The 16,714-nt window shown below is 47.9% G+C and overlaps 1 long non-coding RNA gene across 1 annotated transcript; it reads left to right on the top strand.

Moving 5' to 3' along the window:
* Nucleotides 1-10,193: 10,193 nt before the first annotated feature.
* LOC125758802 (uncharacterized) lies at nt 10,194-12,623 on the top strand. Its single transcript, XR_007416430.1, has 4 exons — nt 10,194-10,505; nt 10,568-10,662; nt 11,112-11,184; nt 11,963-12,623. It is a non-coding gene; the product is annotated as an uncharacterized LOC125758802 (long non-coding RNA).
* Nucleotides 12,624-16,714: the final 4,091 nt, after the last annotated feature.

The raw sequence follows: 16,714 nt of genomic DNA, 5'->3' as shown, positions 1-16,714 counted from the left end.
CCCTAGGTGCGCTCAAAATTCAGAAATCGCGAAAATGGCGGAAAAGCGTTTTTTGCGGCCAAAATTTGTGTATTTTTTTTCAGGTGAACAAATTTTTTTTTTCGCAAAACTAACTGCGAAACCATTGTTCTGGGTGTAATGCCTAGACCTACAGTAAATTTCATCAGAATCGGGAATGGTGACCGGGACCTCGTGTTCGATCTTATCTGGACACACCCTGAGCCTACTTTTAAATGCGAAGCATTTCTTAGCGAACTTCTGCGACTTTGAGCGTATCCATCCATCCATCCATCCATCCATCCATCCATCCATCCATCCATCCATCCATCCATCCATCCATCCATCCATCCATCCATCCATCCATCCATCCATCCATCCATCCATCCGTCCGTCCGTCCGTCCGTCCGTCCGTCCGTCCGTCCGTCCGTCCGTCCGTCCATCCATCCATCCATCCATCCATCCATCCATCCATCTCCGCCTACGACTTTGTGCTCTCCTGGCCGTTTCGTTAATCGGATCTATACCAAAATTGGTGTGTCATAACATGGCCTAATTACGAATATAAATGACAGGTCATATCATGAAAGCATGACACGCATGTCATGAACAGCATGATTTACATTCCAGGGTCTTTGGGCTCTTGCGGCCGTTCCGTTAATTTTATATATACCAAAATTGGTACGGCGTGACAAGAGTTCATGACGGACATAATGACAGGTCCTAACATGCAAATCATGACGCGCATGTCATGTGCAGCATGATTTACATGACATGCTGTCGGGGCGCTCGCGGCCGTTTAAATGAAGGGATATATACGAAAACTGGTATGACGAGACATTTCTGTATGACGAACATAACTGACACGTGGTAACATGAAAATCATGATATGCATGTCATGTACGACATGATTTACATGCCACGCTCATGGCGCACTCGCGGTCGTTTCGCTAGACTGATATACACCAAAATTGGTATTGTGCGATGTGACTATCAAGAACATGAATAACAGGTGGTAGCATGAAAACCATGATATCCATGACGTGCATGTCATGATTTACATGCCACGCTCATAGTGTATTCGCGGCCTTTCCGCTTGCATGACATACACCAAAATTGGTATTGCGTGACATGACCGTATGACGAACGTAAGTGAGAGGTGGTAACATGAAAATAATGACACGCAAGTCATGTACTACCTGATTTACATGCCACGCTCATGCGGCGCTAGCGGCCGTTTCAGCAGATTGATATACACCAAAATTGGTATTGCGCGATGTGTCTGTATGAAGATCATGAATAACAGTTGGTAAGATGAAAACCATGACATGCATGTCATGTATGTCATGATTTACATGCGACGCTCATGGTGCGCTAGCGGCCGTTTCAGTAGACTGATATACACCAAAATTGGTATTGCGCGATGTGGCTGTATGAAGAACATGAATAACAGTTGGTAAGATGAAAACCACGACACGCATGTCATGTATGTCATGATTTACATGCCACGCTCATGATGCATTCGCGGCCGCTTCGCTAGCTTGATGTACGCCAAAATTAGTATTGCGCGAAGCGACTGTATGACGAACGTAAATGAGACGTGGTAACATGAAAATCATGACATGCATGGCATGCACGACATGATTTACATACCATGCTCATGACGCACTCGTGGCCGTTTCGCTTGCTTGATATACACTAAAATTGGTATTGCGCGACGCGACTGCATGACGAACGTAAATGAGAGGTGGTAACATGGAAATCATGACATGCAGGTTATGTACATGATTTATAAGCCACACTCATGATACATTCGCGGCCGTTTTCCTAGCTTGATATATACCAAAATTGGTATTGCGTGACGCGACTGTATGACGAACATGAATAACAGGCGGTGACATGAAAACCATGACATGATGTCATGATTTACATGCCGCGCTCATGGCGCATTCGCGGCCGTTTCGCTAGCTTGATATACACCAAAATTGGTATTGCGCGAAGCGACTGTATGACGAACGTAAATCAAAGGTGGTAACATGAAAATCATGACATGCATGACATGTACGACATGATTTACATGCCATGCTCATGGCGCACTGGTGGCCGTTTCGCTAGATTGATATGCACCAAAATTAGTATTGCGCGATGTGACCGTGTGAAGATGATGAATAACAGGTGGTAACATGAAAACCATGACATGCCTGTCATGTATGTCATGACTTACATGCCACGCTCATGGTGCATTCGCGGCCGTTTCGCTAGCTTGATATACACCAAAACTGGTATTGCGCGATGTGACTGTATGATGAACATTGGTGACAGGTGGTAGCATGAAAAACTATGTATGCATGTCATGATTTACATGCTATACTCATGATGCACTCGCGGCCATTTAGCTCGTTTGATATACACCAAAATTGGTATTGCGCGATGTGACTGTATCACGAACATAAATGAGAGGTCTTAACATGCGAATCATGTTATGCATGCCATGTACGGTATGATTTACATGCCACTGTCATGGTGCGCTTCCGGCCGTTTTGTTAACTGGATATATACCAAAATTGGTATGGCAAGACACGAGTGCGTGATGAACATAAACGACAGGTCATGCATTGTATATACCAGAATATGCGTTTCATTGACATGGTGTATACTATATTGTGCATGCATGCGTGCATGGCAAACATGCGATATATGGTGGACTAGATGCCATGGCATGAATAATTTCATTTTGCTCAAAGACAAACAAGGCGATGTATGCAGCTCTTTGCTGGCTGCTTCGCATTACATCGATTCCCACAGTGCGTGGGATCTGCCGGATTTTTCTTGCACGAAATCTACCGTAACGACGTGCACATTTACACCGATGCCTCGACCACAGTGTCCAGTTCAGGCGGTGCGGTTGTGATACCAGCTCGAGGAATAACCCTGCGGATCAAGCTGTCGCATGTCACTACGTCTACGGCGACAGAGATTACGGCTCTGCGCGATGCCCTAGAGTACATCCACGCCCGCTAAATAAAAAAAAAAAAAACACCTCTTTTTTTATTTAGCGGCCGTGGTACATCGCTTCTCAGAGATCGAGCAAATGGGCTGTTTTCCGACTCGAAACCGGCCTTACAGTGCATGCAGTCAGTTCTTCGACGCGGATGCCACGAACAGCTCGCGTACGAAATTGTCGAGCTTCATCATCACGTCAAAGAAACAGGCCACGAGGTTAATTTCAGTGGCCACCTGGTCATTGCGGGATCAGTTGCAATGATTCCGCAGACAACGTGGCTCGCACATCCCATCAAGAAGAACACAACGTTCCCATTCCTCTCTCAAGGACAGACTCTGCAAGGCAGCTTCGTCACCTGGCACGTAGTCTTTGTCTGGCCGAGTGGAACACGCCAAGCATAAGATATACGAGACTCCACCAAACAATCCCAACTCTGGAACTCCGACCTCCATTCAGACTTCGTCGACGTGAAGCTTCGCTTCTTTGTCGGCTTTGGTTGGGGGTTGTCTTCACGAAGGCATACACAACGCTAATTGGAGTGACCGACAGTGCGGCATGCGACGTCTGCGGCACCGAAGACATCAATCATTTGCTATGACGCTGCCCTCGATTTGCCTCTGACAGACGAATACTTTGTGACGCGTTGTGACGATTGGACGATCGGCCGCTCTCCGTGCAGATGCTGCTGGAGCACCGTCCCCATCGCTGGTCGGCTCACAAGGCAGTTAAAGCACTTTTGTGCTTTTTGAAGACTGTATACGTGCCTAAGTGAACGCCTTTGACTATTGTAGAGTGCTACCGCAACATACGCGTCAGGGCATTTACTGGTATTTTCTAGCTTTCCTTCCCTTTCTCTCTCATCTTTCTACTCACCTGACCCATTCCCCCAGCGTAGGGTGGCCAACAGGGCATGTGCCTGGTTCACGGAGCAAGAATTCTTGAGAAGGCCCTCGCTCGGGCGTCCTAATAAAGTCACGGAATCGGGCACAGCACTGACGCGCCCTTTGTCGCGCGATTCCGCCAGCGCAGAGGGAAAAACGCGCTGTCGATTCGCCGTTCGCGATTGACGCCTAAGTGGGTGTTTTTCTTATGCGTTGACGCCGGATCCATAATTTTTGGTAAATTAACGGAAAAATGGCGTCACATGCAGGAAAATTACCTGACTGAGATATCTTGTAGAACGCGAAATCTAAAATTTTCGGTAACGTGAACTCCATAGGTTAGGTATAATTTTTAAGGCGAAAGCCTTAGATGTGTCATCAAACGCAAAAATTGACCGCCGTCGGCGTCGGCATCCCGCGTCGGCGGCGTCAACATTCATCATGCCGTGGTGACGTCACCACACGACGTTATCATGACGTCACAGATCGCCAAAATCTGTGACATCATGACGTGACGTCATTACATGCCATCGCCGCTTTGCATTGCCTCCATGATCGATTATTCGATCACGGAGGCAGTGCAAAAACAGGTGAGGTGCAGAAAACTTGTAATGCCTCCAATCCTGGAGGCAGGGCAAAACCACGTTAGGTGCAGAAAGCTTTTGCACGGGGGTGAGGCAGGATAGACAACTGAAGAAAAAGATGGCTTTCGCCTTCGAGCCGTCTTAGTCTTGCATAAGGGGCCCTCTGAGTTTTTTCAACGAATGATCGGACTTACTGTCCGAAAAATGCTTCTCGCAAACGTAGTCATGAGGCGTGAGCTCTCAGTCATTCCTTTGTGTGGCACGAGCCCACGCTTCCAACCTCACCGAGTCGCAAGAAACTTTGAAGGTTAATTGCGTACCCATTCCTTGCAGAATGCGTACCCATTGTTGCAGTTCGGCGCGACACATTTCCGCCCTATCCTAAAGGACCACTCGTGGAAATCTTCAAGGTGCTCTCCTTTGTTCGCGGAGCAATACTTACTACGTGCCGTTGTTGCGGCGTGAAAAGCGCGCGAAGTGTTTGAGAAGTGAGCGCCGCCGGCACAACGCGGAAGCCACTGAGCGCGGTAAAGAGACAGAAAGCCTGCAAATCGCGAAGGCTTGCGTGACAGCTTGCCCGTGCGAATTGGGAACTTTCCCTCCCAAGGCCATCTACGCAAGCGTGCGCACAGCATGCGAGCGAGGAGCGAGGGGCCCATGCATGCGGTAGACGTCGTCTGCTCAGGGGCCACAACTAGCAGCGCGTATCAAGCGCTGTACGACCTATAATTCGGGCAGTATCTATCATTAACTCCAGCTAAAATATCTGTCATATCTATCGATTGATGTCACAGACAGAAATCTGAGAAATTTTTCAATGTACAAGGCGGTATTCCGATTTTCACACGTCGCATTTTTCGCCGCGGCTCCCGCCTTTTTCAAGCAATCCCAGAGCGCCGCGCGGGCGCGCGGAGCACTATGGGAAAAGTGTGTACGCCGAGCTAGTAGCCGAGCTAGCCGAGCAGGGTGTTGTCAGCATAGAGTTTCCTACAATAGTTGTCAGCATCGGCGCGCCGGAGAGGGAGCGAGAATTCATCCAGATGCGGCGGCGCTGCTGTCGGCTCCGAGATGCCCGCGCGCGCGTAGCAGCCGCTTTTCGTTGCAACTATTTCACGCTAGCATGCGGATTATAACAAAGGCTAGCTGGCACATTTCTGGCGGCTAGCTGCAAAGCGTGTATTGGCACTGAAAACTAATGTTTTCAATTTACTTCCTTGCATATCAGCTACGTTTGCCACTCGCACCCCGAAGCGCTGGAAGATAGGGAATCAAATGAATGACTTGCCGTGAGCTTGACACAAAAACAACGTCCGTGCAGTTTTCACTTTGATGCCACAGTGTTCTCCGTGACGTATTAATGCAGGTAAAGGTATCAGCAACCATACTTGAATGCGTTATTTTAATAGGGGTGTGCGAATAGCGAAATTTCATCTCGAATCGAATAGTGGCGAAAAATATCGAATAGTACGTATATTTACATGAAACTTGTACCGCCAGTTACTGCAAGACAAAGGAAAAATCAGGGACGCTACGGGTTCGTGGCAGCTTTATTACGTGCTTGTTCGGAAGAGTATTTTTATTCTGCTTTTCTGGGCACGCAGGCATGTTGATAGAATTAAGAGCCGTCACTCCAGTTAGCAGATAGGGGCCCTCTCAACGGCTAAAAAAAGGGGGTACGGTAGCTAGTTTTTTTCCCTATGGTCGCGGAATACGGCTTTAATTGTGCTCCATCTGTGGTCGCGAAATACTGCTTTGTCTCGATGCATACTCGGGGCCCAACAATCTTCGGGCGCTCGTTCACAGCAGTGTTTCAACTACGCGCCGGAGCGATGGGAGTTCTTGAACGAGTGGTGCGGTGCGGCAGTGACGACTGCACAGCGGAAACAAATTTTGATATATGAATCCAATCACCGAGGGCTTCGCGGGCCGAAGTCGAAATGTATTACGTCGCCTGTGGCATACGCGACCGAACTAGGCAAGGAAAGTCCATGCCTTCGTTTCAGAGGCGAAGTTGTGAAGAGCTTGACAGTTTTCTGTTTCTTTTTTTTTACGTGTGCAAATTACATGATCGCCTTTGAAATAAACATGCGCTCGCTTTTGTACCAGGATATCGGTGAAAGTTTTAACGAAATGCCTACTGTACCGATCTGAGGCGTAGCCAGAAATTTTTTTCGGGGGGGGGGGGGGGGGGGTTCAACCATGCTTTATGTATGTTCGTGTGTGCGTTTGTATGTGTGCGTGTATATGTACGCAAGCAAAATTGAGAAAATTTCGGGGGGGGGGGGGGGTTGAACCCCCCCCCCTCCTGGCTACGCCCCTAGCTGGCACCGATGTTAGCGTTAGTTTTATCCACTCCACCCTAGCCAAGTTGCACCTTTGTCGCGTTTTAGATATTCGTCCTGTCGAATTATTCGAAACTTCGAATACTAGCTATTCGAAAGTCGAATCGAATTATTCGGTTAGGTATTATTCGATTCGTATTGGAAGCTCGAATATTCGCACACCCCTAACTTTTATGACTTGCGCATCGAAAACCAAGGTCTATTTGTACAAGCAAGACATTTATTTTGACACACTCTTACAATGCATCCAGGTGCAAAGCAGTGTCTTTGCTGTTTACACATCACTGTGGCATGGTCACATCGGTACGTACCGATACCGAACAAGTTCAAATCGGCACACCGCAGACGTTGCGAGAACACGTGCAAGCGACGAAACGTGCGGCGCCGGCGGTCGGCGGGTGTTCTCGCAGTAATGCTTTCATTTGGGCCAGTTGGTGCACACTTGTAACTTGATTCATGGCTGCGCTAAAAACACGGACAACAGAAGAGACGTACACAGGACGGCCGCCTGTATACGTCTCTTCTGTTGTCCGTGTTTTTAGCGCAGCCATGAATCAAGTTACAAGGGTGTTCTCGACAGGTCTCGGTACTGATGATGATGATGATGACTTGGGGCTATTCCCTTTGTATCGGGCGGGCAAGATTAATTTGCCCTAGCCAGCGCTGGTATTTCATGCGCGCCGCCCTGCGGCGGCATGAAATACCAGCACGCCTCCTTTCACGGCGCCGCCGAGACGACGCTGACACCTTTCCCCCCATAACCACAAACAACAACAACCTCTCCTTCTAGCCGGCTGTTCGCTCGCCTGCTGCTCGTTGGCACCGTGATATCGGTGGGAGCACGAAACAAAAAAGTGCACGTCGCCGCTTCTTGACTATTCTTACGCCGTAAATACTGCACCATCCGCACTCATCTGCATATATCTCTATGCATGAAATGCGAAAGGATTAACATAGCGCAGTGTTGGTATTACCGGGCGGATATGCATCGGATGTAGCTGCTGCACAGGGGCGGCGCCAGGATTTTTTTACTGGGGGGGCACCCACGACAAGTGGGTTCCTTCAGGGGGGGGGGGGGGCAGAGAGGCTGGGAACATATGCATTGTATTTTGACTATGCTTGCTCTTGGGGGGGCAAAGGAGGGCCAGGCGGAAATTTTGGGGGGGGGGGGGGGGCGGCTGGAGCCCCCCCAAACCCCCCACTGGCGCCGCCCCTGATGTAGCAGTTAAGCAGCATGCGTATTATCGCGTGCCGATATCATCAAGATGTATTAAATATGAGCTGGAACACCGAATTCATTCTAAAAGACAGGGCATATAAACACAGACACAAGGAAGAAGTCAACACACTACAGACGCCGACTAACAACTGCAAAGGCGCACAGCGGCGAAAAAGAAAGAAAAAGAAACGGAATTTTATCTGCGCATGCCCGTGCAATAGGCGAACCTATCAGTCCGGCACGCGTGGGGGTCTACATGACAGATAACTGTTAAGGCATTTGATTTCTTCTTATGCAAGTTAATCGACGATTAACTCACGCATGTGCTATCACTGCTATCGATATGCCATGCCTCAATCATTGAACGCGTTTCTTTTATGCATATAACTTCGACGTGCACTTACATTCTCGGCAATGTAAAGAAAGATTAGGAGGTGAGCCTCCGCTTAGCGATCTCTTATGTTCCAATAATCTCTAACACAGCGGCCCGTCTGTCTTACGTGGAAGCGGCCGCAGCTAAAAGGAACCTTTACACCACACCTGTATGTATACGGCATTCAGTGAATTTGTTGGTGTGTTTTACGAAACAAATGTCGGTCCGCCTCTTGTCTATTACTCGCTCATTCTTTCTCTGCACAGCGGCACAAATCTTACCTAGCCTGTGAGATACGCAATGAATGTAAGCGATACTTATACGACACGTTTTTTCCTATCGAATTTCTACAACCATGCTCGGACTTCACAAAACCGACTTCTTTAAACGTTCAGCGACAGTGGCCACTGCAACGCGAGGATAACCTACATCTAAAAGATGTAGATGTTGGTCACCTCACCGAACTCATGCTTATTCAACGATTACTTGTAATGTACTGATATCAGCGAGACGCATCGTATTGCCAGAGACAGTTTTTCGCTTGAGCATTTATGACGACTCTTGCGCTTGCCGACTGCACTTAGTCGCTATGGCCTTAAAAAAGGTAATTTCGTATTGGTCTCGAGCACGACTACACATATCCACAGTGTCGTCACATGTGAGGCAACACGCGAAAACACAACCGGCGTTTGTAAAATATAACATTTGCCGTAAGTGTCAACGAATGGTGATAAAAGCGTATTTTTTGTTACCCGCAGTACGAGCGACGCGCACGCTGTCTGATCAATAGACAGGTATAGTTTAGCGGGCTTAACGGAATAGCGGGACCGAAATGCGCATGCGCAGTACCGTAAGTGACCCGCATCGTTTACCGTACGCACACTATTAGGGAGTTTTAGCTTGTAACGTATACTTCTTTACGTTACCGTGTTACCGGATACTGGACAGAATCTGCGCATGCGCGAACGTTTACGGAACGTAAACTACTCGCCGGATAGGCTTTACGTTCACGGCCCTATCTCGCAAATCCACCTTCGTTCGTGGCTGCTCGCGATATCCGCTTCGCGGAGACTCCAGCCGCCGAGTCAAAATAAGCTGAAGTGCGAGCGCCACTTACGATCACCTTATTTCAGCCGGATTACCGAGGCTAGAGCGACGTAGAATACCGAATCCACAAACGTGAGAAGCCTAAAGACGCTGACAGGCTGGATAGGTGGCGCTATCTAGCGGGGCCAAAGTGTACCAGGCGAGCACAAAATTGTTATTGCAGAAACATCGGGCATTCTACTCCCAATGTAAATGCCTTGCAGCGGCATTATTACGAATGAGTCGCCTTTTTAATCATTTTTTCCCCCTCAAGAACACTAAGCGAAAACAAACATGTTCATGATTGTGGTTGTGAGAAGCGTCACAAGATGTCGACACCATCGCCCGGTAACCTGAGGGGCGATCGGAGATCTGTTCGTTCCGCGTTCGTTCTGCGGTGCCTACGTCACAGAAGTGAGAGGAGGCGCAGCTCTCCCGCCTAGAACCGCCGAGAGGAAGAGAACAGCCAATCGTGAAGCGGATAGCTTTCCGGAAGTAGACGCGCATCCTGTGACGTCGGCACAGGGACCGTGAAGCGTTTCTCGCCTTTTAATAAATATAATTACTTTACAGAAAATTATTGTTTTTGCTTCTCAAGCTCAAACACTCTTTCAAACAGCAACAGCTTTGAGTGATGATATTTAATAATGTTAGTTTTTTTTGACGTCCTCGCTAGATGGTGTCGCGCACGCGAAAAAAAAAAAAAAAGAGAAAAGTAGCGGCTGACGTAGTTTCAAAATGTCGTCCGATCGCAACGTCTGCGTTGGTTCTCGGGTGTCGGATCGTCAAAAGGAGCTTCTGCTGGCTTTTGTGAAAGAGCACCCACAGATCGCGAGGCTGTCGTGCCCGCTGGAGCCGTCGTTCACGAGGGAGGACCGGGACGACATGTGGCAGGAGCTAGTAGCGCTTTTGAACGAAGAAGTCCCTGCGCGTAACACCAGGGCCCAGTGGCAGGCCCGATGGAGGAATGAGCGCTACTATTCGCAGCAGTGTCTTGCCAAACTCCGAGGGCAGCAGAGGTGAGTGCGAGCACAATTGTATTGTGGTCGGTCATCTTACACGTCCCGCTTGTGCTTTACAGCAGCACCCGAGGCGGCCAGATTTCGGATTACCGCGGCCGCGTCGTGCTTGACAGGGACGAGTGTGCGAGGCCCATAGTTCGGGTGGTCTGAATCGGTAAGCACTGGCTTAGAATATCATTGTTACTTGTATGCTGCGAACAAGTGGGCTCGTTTGCTTCGAGCCATTACGCGCTGTTAGTTTTACTTTTTCAAACAATATCGAGTGGATCACCCGGCCGCCGTGTTAGCTGAGGTGCTAACACGTTGCGCCGCCCAGAACAGAATGCGAAACAGCCACATTTGCGGTGATGACGAAAGAACAGCCGCGAACTATATTGCGAAGGTCACTAGAGCACCCTACGTGTTCCAACCCATTTCTCAGACCCTCGAGTCGAGTGAGGTGCGTAGCCAGTAGGCTTGCCTCCCTCCACCCCTCTCTCCGTAGTCTGTGTGTCATAGCATGCCGCTGTTGAAACATTCTAAAAAACATTGCTATTGTCCACTTCCACTCCATACTTCTTATTGCACTCAGTGTGTCAATCAAGAAACTTCTTACTATAACAGGTGAGCCCTGCTCCAGCTGCTACTGGTGTGGCTGAAGAGGATGTGGCCCAGGATCTTTCCCGTGCCCCAACTCGTAAGTTTCGCTGATGTTTTTGATTAACTGTAGATGGTGTTACAGGCTCACAGGTGATGCTCATGCGTGCAGGCATATGTTTGTGAAGAGATGACATCTGTGGGCATAAAGACAAAAGGCTGCACAAAAAAAAATTGGCAAACGGTTGCAGGAGCTAGATGTATGCATAACTGTCAGATGGAATAAACAGGTGTCCTGCCTTGCAGATGTAGCAAAAAGGTAGCATTGCAAAAATGTTCAACATCTTGAAATGTTTCTCTATTTTGTCAATTGCTTCAAAAGTGAAACTGAAAATGTGCTATTGCTAAATATACTGTTCAAAAAGCAAGCTCGTTATATAACTTTTTCACATAGCCATCATACACAAATGCACATGTTTGCACCTGTGTTACACCTGCTTGCTGTATGTTTTGCATACTGCAGCAGCTAGGGTTTCGGAAGGAGATTGTGTCAGTCATCGCGTAAAGCCGGGCAAACGATTGTGTAGCCCTGAAAAGGGCTGTTTGGTTGCTTCTCATGCAGAGGTGGTTAGAGGCGTGAGATGCGTTTGATGAGATGAGCGAAAATGAATTCCGGCACCGCTTTGGTCTGTCCAAACGAAGTGTGTTGGTTGTGCGGTGAACCAAGCACCATTCATGGATGCCGTTGGGTCAGTGGATTTTCAACAGAGAGGAAATTGTTGCACACACTGAAACTCTTCACGAACAGAAGCTTCCAGCGAAGAGTCGGTAGCAGGAAATTTATAGATGATAATGGCAACACATTTCTTGGTTTCCAGCTCATGCCGCAGCTGCGAGATGGGGGCAACCGGCAGGCCGAGGCGCTGGAGTTACTAGCCGCAAACACCAGGCGGCAGGGCCAGGCATCATTGGAAAGCTGCGCCAGGTTCAACTTCTCGGTGACGCGGTCCACAAATTGCAAGGCGTTGGTACCCTCGCCCGGGCCCTCATTGCAGCGGAAGGCACCTGCACAGTGATTTGTAAAGACTAGTTGTACATATATGTAGATTTATTTTTGTTCACATCACGAGCTATGATACGCTGGTTTGCTTCAATGGTGCCCTGCAATTTTCTTTCAGTTAATTTTCTTTTTCTGCATATCAGAAGCACTGATGTGCTGTTTCATTGTACATAGTAAAGTGTAGATCAATGGTAAATCGTGTCCTACGATGTCATTTCTTTTTAATCTCGTTGTGCGAGGTGATGCATTCAGCAGTTTTGTAGTACATGTGCATAGCACAGTGTGGTTTCATTTATAAATCATGTTTTGCCATGTCATTTTTTAAAATCTCATTATACAAAGTCATGCATTGAGCAATTTTGTAGTATGTGCACATAGTGCACTGTAGTGTATCCTTATGTTTATAGTGTATACGTGTAGAATATTGTGGCACACTGTACGTTTTCTATCGATTTTACACATCCTAGAAAAAAAGAAAAGCGTTTGTGAAAGGTCTAGGTTGCACAACAATTTTGAAATATTGCAAGACCAAAAAATAGTTGACGAATACGTGTTCTGTTGCTTAGAAGTGTTTAGATAACAGGATTGGGTACAAACAGAAATCAATAATAGAGGAAGACATATCAGCAACCAACAACTTGCATTTTTTAGCGAGTTCAATTAATACCGGTTCGACTGTGCCTTGTTTTCATGTAATACAATGACTTTCGTGCTGCGAGAGGCGTGTGTTGTTGGAGAGGAGCAGCAGGCACTTTGTAATAACTCCATTTGTATATTATAAAAGGAAGCTACTTTTATATTCTTTTCCTTGGCATTAAATTTAAAGGATATTTATTTATTTTGCTTTTTATGTGCATTGCTCGTGATACTTGTAATAAAATTTCAATTCTGACACCACCCTTGTTGTTCACTTCATTTACAAGCACGATTCTTGTTGCACTAAAGCTACCGCATCTTGCTGTCCTGATTCAAACAGCCTTTTTCGGTTACCACTTTGGCTGTGAATGGCACCATGTGCCATTCACAGTTGAGCTCTCACTTGTGCTTAGTGTGAAGCGCCATATTTTACAACCTGGTCGAAGCATTTCATCAGCATGGCGTTGTGTGACAAGGGGGCATAGGTCGGCAAAATTACTCATGAGTCGACTCACTCAGATTCAGATCGAGCTGTGAGTCCAAGTGAGTAATACATTGGTGAGTTCGAGTCCGGGTGAAAACATTTTAGTGAGCCTGTGTCCGAGTGAATCCGCTTGAGGAAAATTTTGGTGAGTCTTGAGTTTGAGTGAGCCCCAAGAGCAAAATATATTTCATGAGTGAGTCAGGGTGAGCTTCACATTTTTTGCCAACCTATTCAAGGGGGTTATTCATTGATAGGAGAACGCTGTTTCGTTGATATGTGTAGCAAACATTTGAAGTGTAGTAAAAAAAAACACAGTGACAAACACAATGAACAAAGACAAACACGCACCACGCAATGCTGCCGAGGTCGTTGCAGGCGGCGGCGTACTCTGCGCAGGTGCTCAAGCATGCAGGCCCTGTGGTTCTCGAAACAAGTTCACTACACGGTTGCGCTGCTGCTGGCTCCCGTTGTGGTGGTAGCTCAGCTGCTGCTGGCAGCAGTCAGCATCGTCATCGTTTCCTTCGAGAACAGGCTCATGTGCCGCCAACGCAATGTCGTGCAGAGCTGCACAAGCAGCAATGATGCTTGAGCAGCTGTGCACAAGCTTACAGCGATGCACCACTCCACAACATTGCGCATGGCGGTGTGGGCCTTGTTGTAGTGGTTATCAGGGGTGCCACAAGCTGGTCGTCCGGGCACTGGTGTCAGGAACCACGGTTCTAATGTATAGCTGGAGTCTCCTGCACGAGGTCGGCATGACAGCTGTAGTGATAACGTCTTGAATGTAGCAAGCATTGACAGCACTTACCAAGCAAGCCGAAGTTTTGCTTCCAGGTGCTGATGGAGAGGGCTCCCCCGCCATACCCACTAGACATGACATGACCCCAGGAAACATGGACTGACATCCAGAGGTCGGCATCACATGTCTGCAGAATTCAATTCAGTCAAAATTGTACCCATAAATGACCTTGGGTACAATGTTGGGTATTATGTTAATGTAACTACATCTGTCTTCACTGTTACTGACTGTTGAAACATAGCTATGGACAAATCATCGACAGGGTAGGACTTGTACCATAAGTTCTAACACGAGGACAATGCAGTGTCAAAGGGTAGTCTGCATGTTTACTGCTTGGAACAACCCATCTTTCAGCCACCAAAGCCTTTTAACCAAATTACTGCTGTATGTTTAAGGCAATGTATCACAAAATATCTACAACACGAAAAACTTCGACTGAAAAAAGGGTTATGAAACAATGCGTATTTAATGTACATGCTAGGGCGCGTTCCGAGGGACCGAAATAAAGTTTATTCATCCATCCATGTATTGATCCATGTAACGTCCATCACGACAATGAACAATAAGGACATACTACGGCACATTCTGGGAGCGCTAATCTCAACAAATACAAATCGAGAATCAAGCTTCGGGTACACATGGCGAACGAGCAACGGTAATATTATGCACTGTGCAGGCCGCTGAACCAAAGTGTACTCCGCGTCACATGATTTCATCGCTTATCCTAAGCGAAGTGCCCTGAAACGAACCAATTCCCGTTCTGGATAGATCGAAAATACCGCTCCCACTTATACTCAGTCGCAACAGCCTCAGTAAAGCGGAAAGTTTAAGCGATATAAATGAAACAATTCGCTACGCATACAATGCATGAATAATACTCACGATCGTGGTGTTGAATGCGTAGAGTCCCTTCCCCGACATATAATGCGTCGTGTCCGCGGAGCTCAGGCCATGGGGCTTCGGGATTGCGATGAGCGTACCATCCACGCACCCGACCACAACGCGTGAATCTGCCCGAGCCGCGCGAACGCCGCCTTTGTTCGCTCTTCGCGTCTGTGGTCTCCGGAAAAGGCCACCCACCGTTTTTGCCCGCGAACGACAGTAATGGCGTGTTCCTGACGGACGACTGCGACAGGCCGCTGAATTCCTCGCAGCCGACAGCTCGCTGGAAGCATCCGATCGCAAAAATCTCAGCGCGCACAACGCCTTCCGCTCTGTTTAAATCCCACTGGTTCGTTCGCACCCGATGACGGGGCCGAGATCGTCGCACAACCAAGGTACAGTACGTTTCGAGAAACGAAAGCGACGCCGGAATTCACACTCGCTCATCTCTTCAAACGCATTTCGCACCTCCTACCATTCTGCATCTGCTTCGAGAAACGCCAACGTAGCAAGGAAGCACCGTTGCAAGCGCAATTTTCTCAAAATCAGCTGTTGCGGCAGCCGCAACCGCCGCATCACTCGAAATACATGCCGTGCGACGCCATTGTTCGCTCGAGAGAACGCGAGCGAACGGGCTCGCTCTCCGTTCACTTTTAGCAGACGACATGCTCGTTATGACGCGGCATGACGTCACCAAAAAAGAAAACATCAAGGAAAAAAAAGAAATGGCCACGCCCCTTAGAATGGCGTGAGTTGTCCGGCTTCAGCCAATCAGCGCGCTTGTTCTCCCCCAGGAGAACGAACAAGCGGAACGAACAGATCTCCGATCGCCCCTCTGGTATTGCTACACCCCTTTACCTTCGCTTATACCGGGATACTGCACACGCTAAAAACCTCTCTAATGATTTTGCCGCAGAGTAATTCAATATTATTTAAATTAAATGTAGTTTAAATGCTGTTATCATCAACATTTAGTGGTTTGCGCAAACGTAAAGGTTTACGTACGTACGTAAAGGTTTACGTTTGGGCAGCTAAAAAACTTTACTAAAACTCGAGTTACGGTAAAACGGTTAACGTAATCTGGTAACGGTAACGTAAAGGAGTATACGTTACAAGCTAAAACTCCCTATTTTTCAGATTTAGCGTTACCGTGTTTGCGTGGTTAACGTAGTGTACAGCGGTGAGCACTGTTAGGGTGAACACGCGAGCGCGTGGCTGACGGCACTGTCAGCGCCGCGCAACAGCCATCGTTGGAAACATTGCACATGCGCAGCATGTGTTTTTCGATACACTCTTTCCACCGCGCCTACCACGTCATGAAGACGCTTGTTGTGGATACGCTTGTGTGCGCGCGATGAAAAGATTATTTCGTAGAACGCATGATGCGCATGTGCAATGTTTCAAGCGATGATCGTTACGCGGCGCTGATAGTGCCGTCGGCCACGCGCTCCTGTGTTCACCCTAAAGCCCGAACCGCACGTACGCTCCCAAACGCGCACGGGGCGCGCGTCATCGCGCGCAGCCCGGGCGTCTCCGGCGAGTTATGGCGGTTTCCACCCACACACTACGCGCGAAGGCGCACGCGAAGCGCGCTCTTCCTCATACGTGCAAGACATCGTTTCGTACAAAATTACTGATAGTTCATCAGAATACTTACAAAACCTCCTTATCTGTTACCTTTTTTATTGTTAGATGCATGCAAAAGTAAATAAGAACTAAAATTTTTCACATGATGTGTATCATCATCTGTCGGTCAAGCCGGTGCTGCC

Source organism: Rhipicephalus sanguineus, chromosome 6, assembly GCF_013339695.2.
Source record: "Rhipicephalus sanguineus isolate Rsan-2018 chromosome 6, BIME_Rsan_1.4, whole genome shotgun sequence".
Taxonomy (NCBI): Eukaryota; Metazoa; Arthropoda; class Arachnida; order Ixodida; family Ixodidae; genus Rhipicephalus; species Rhipicephalus sanguineus.
Note: the sequence above shows the minus strand (reverse complement) of the source record. Positions and strands in the feature narration are given on the sequence as shown.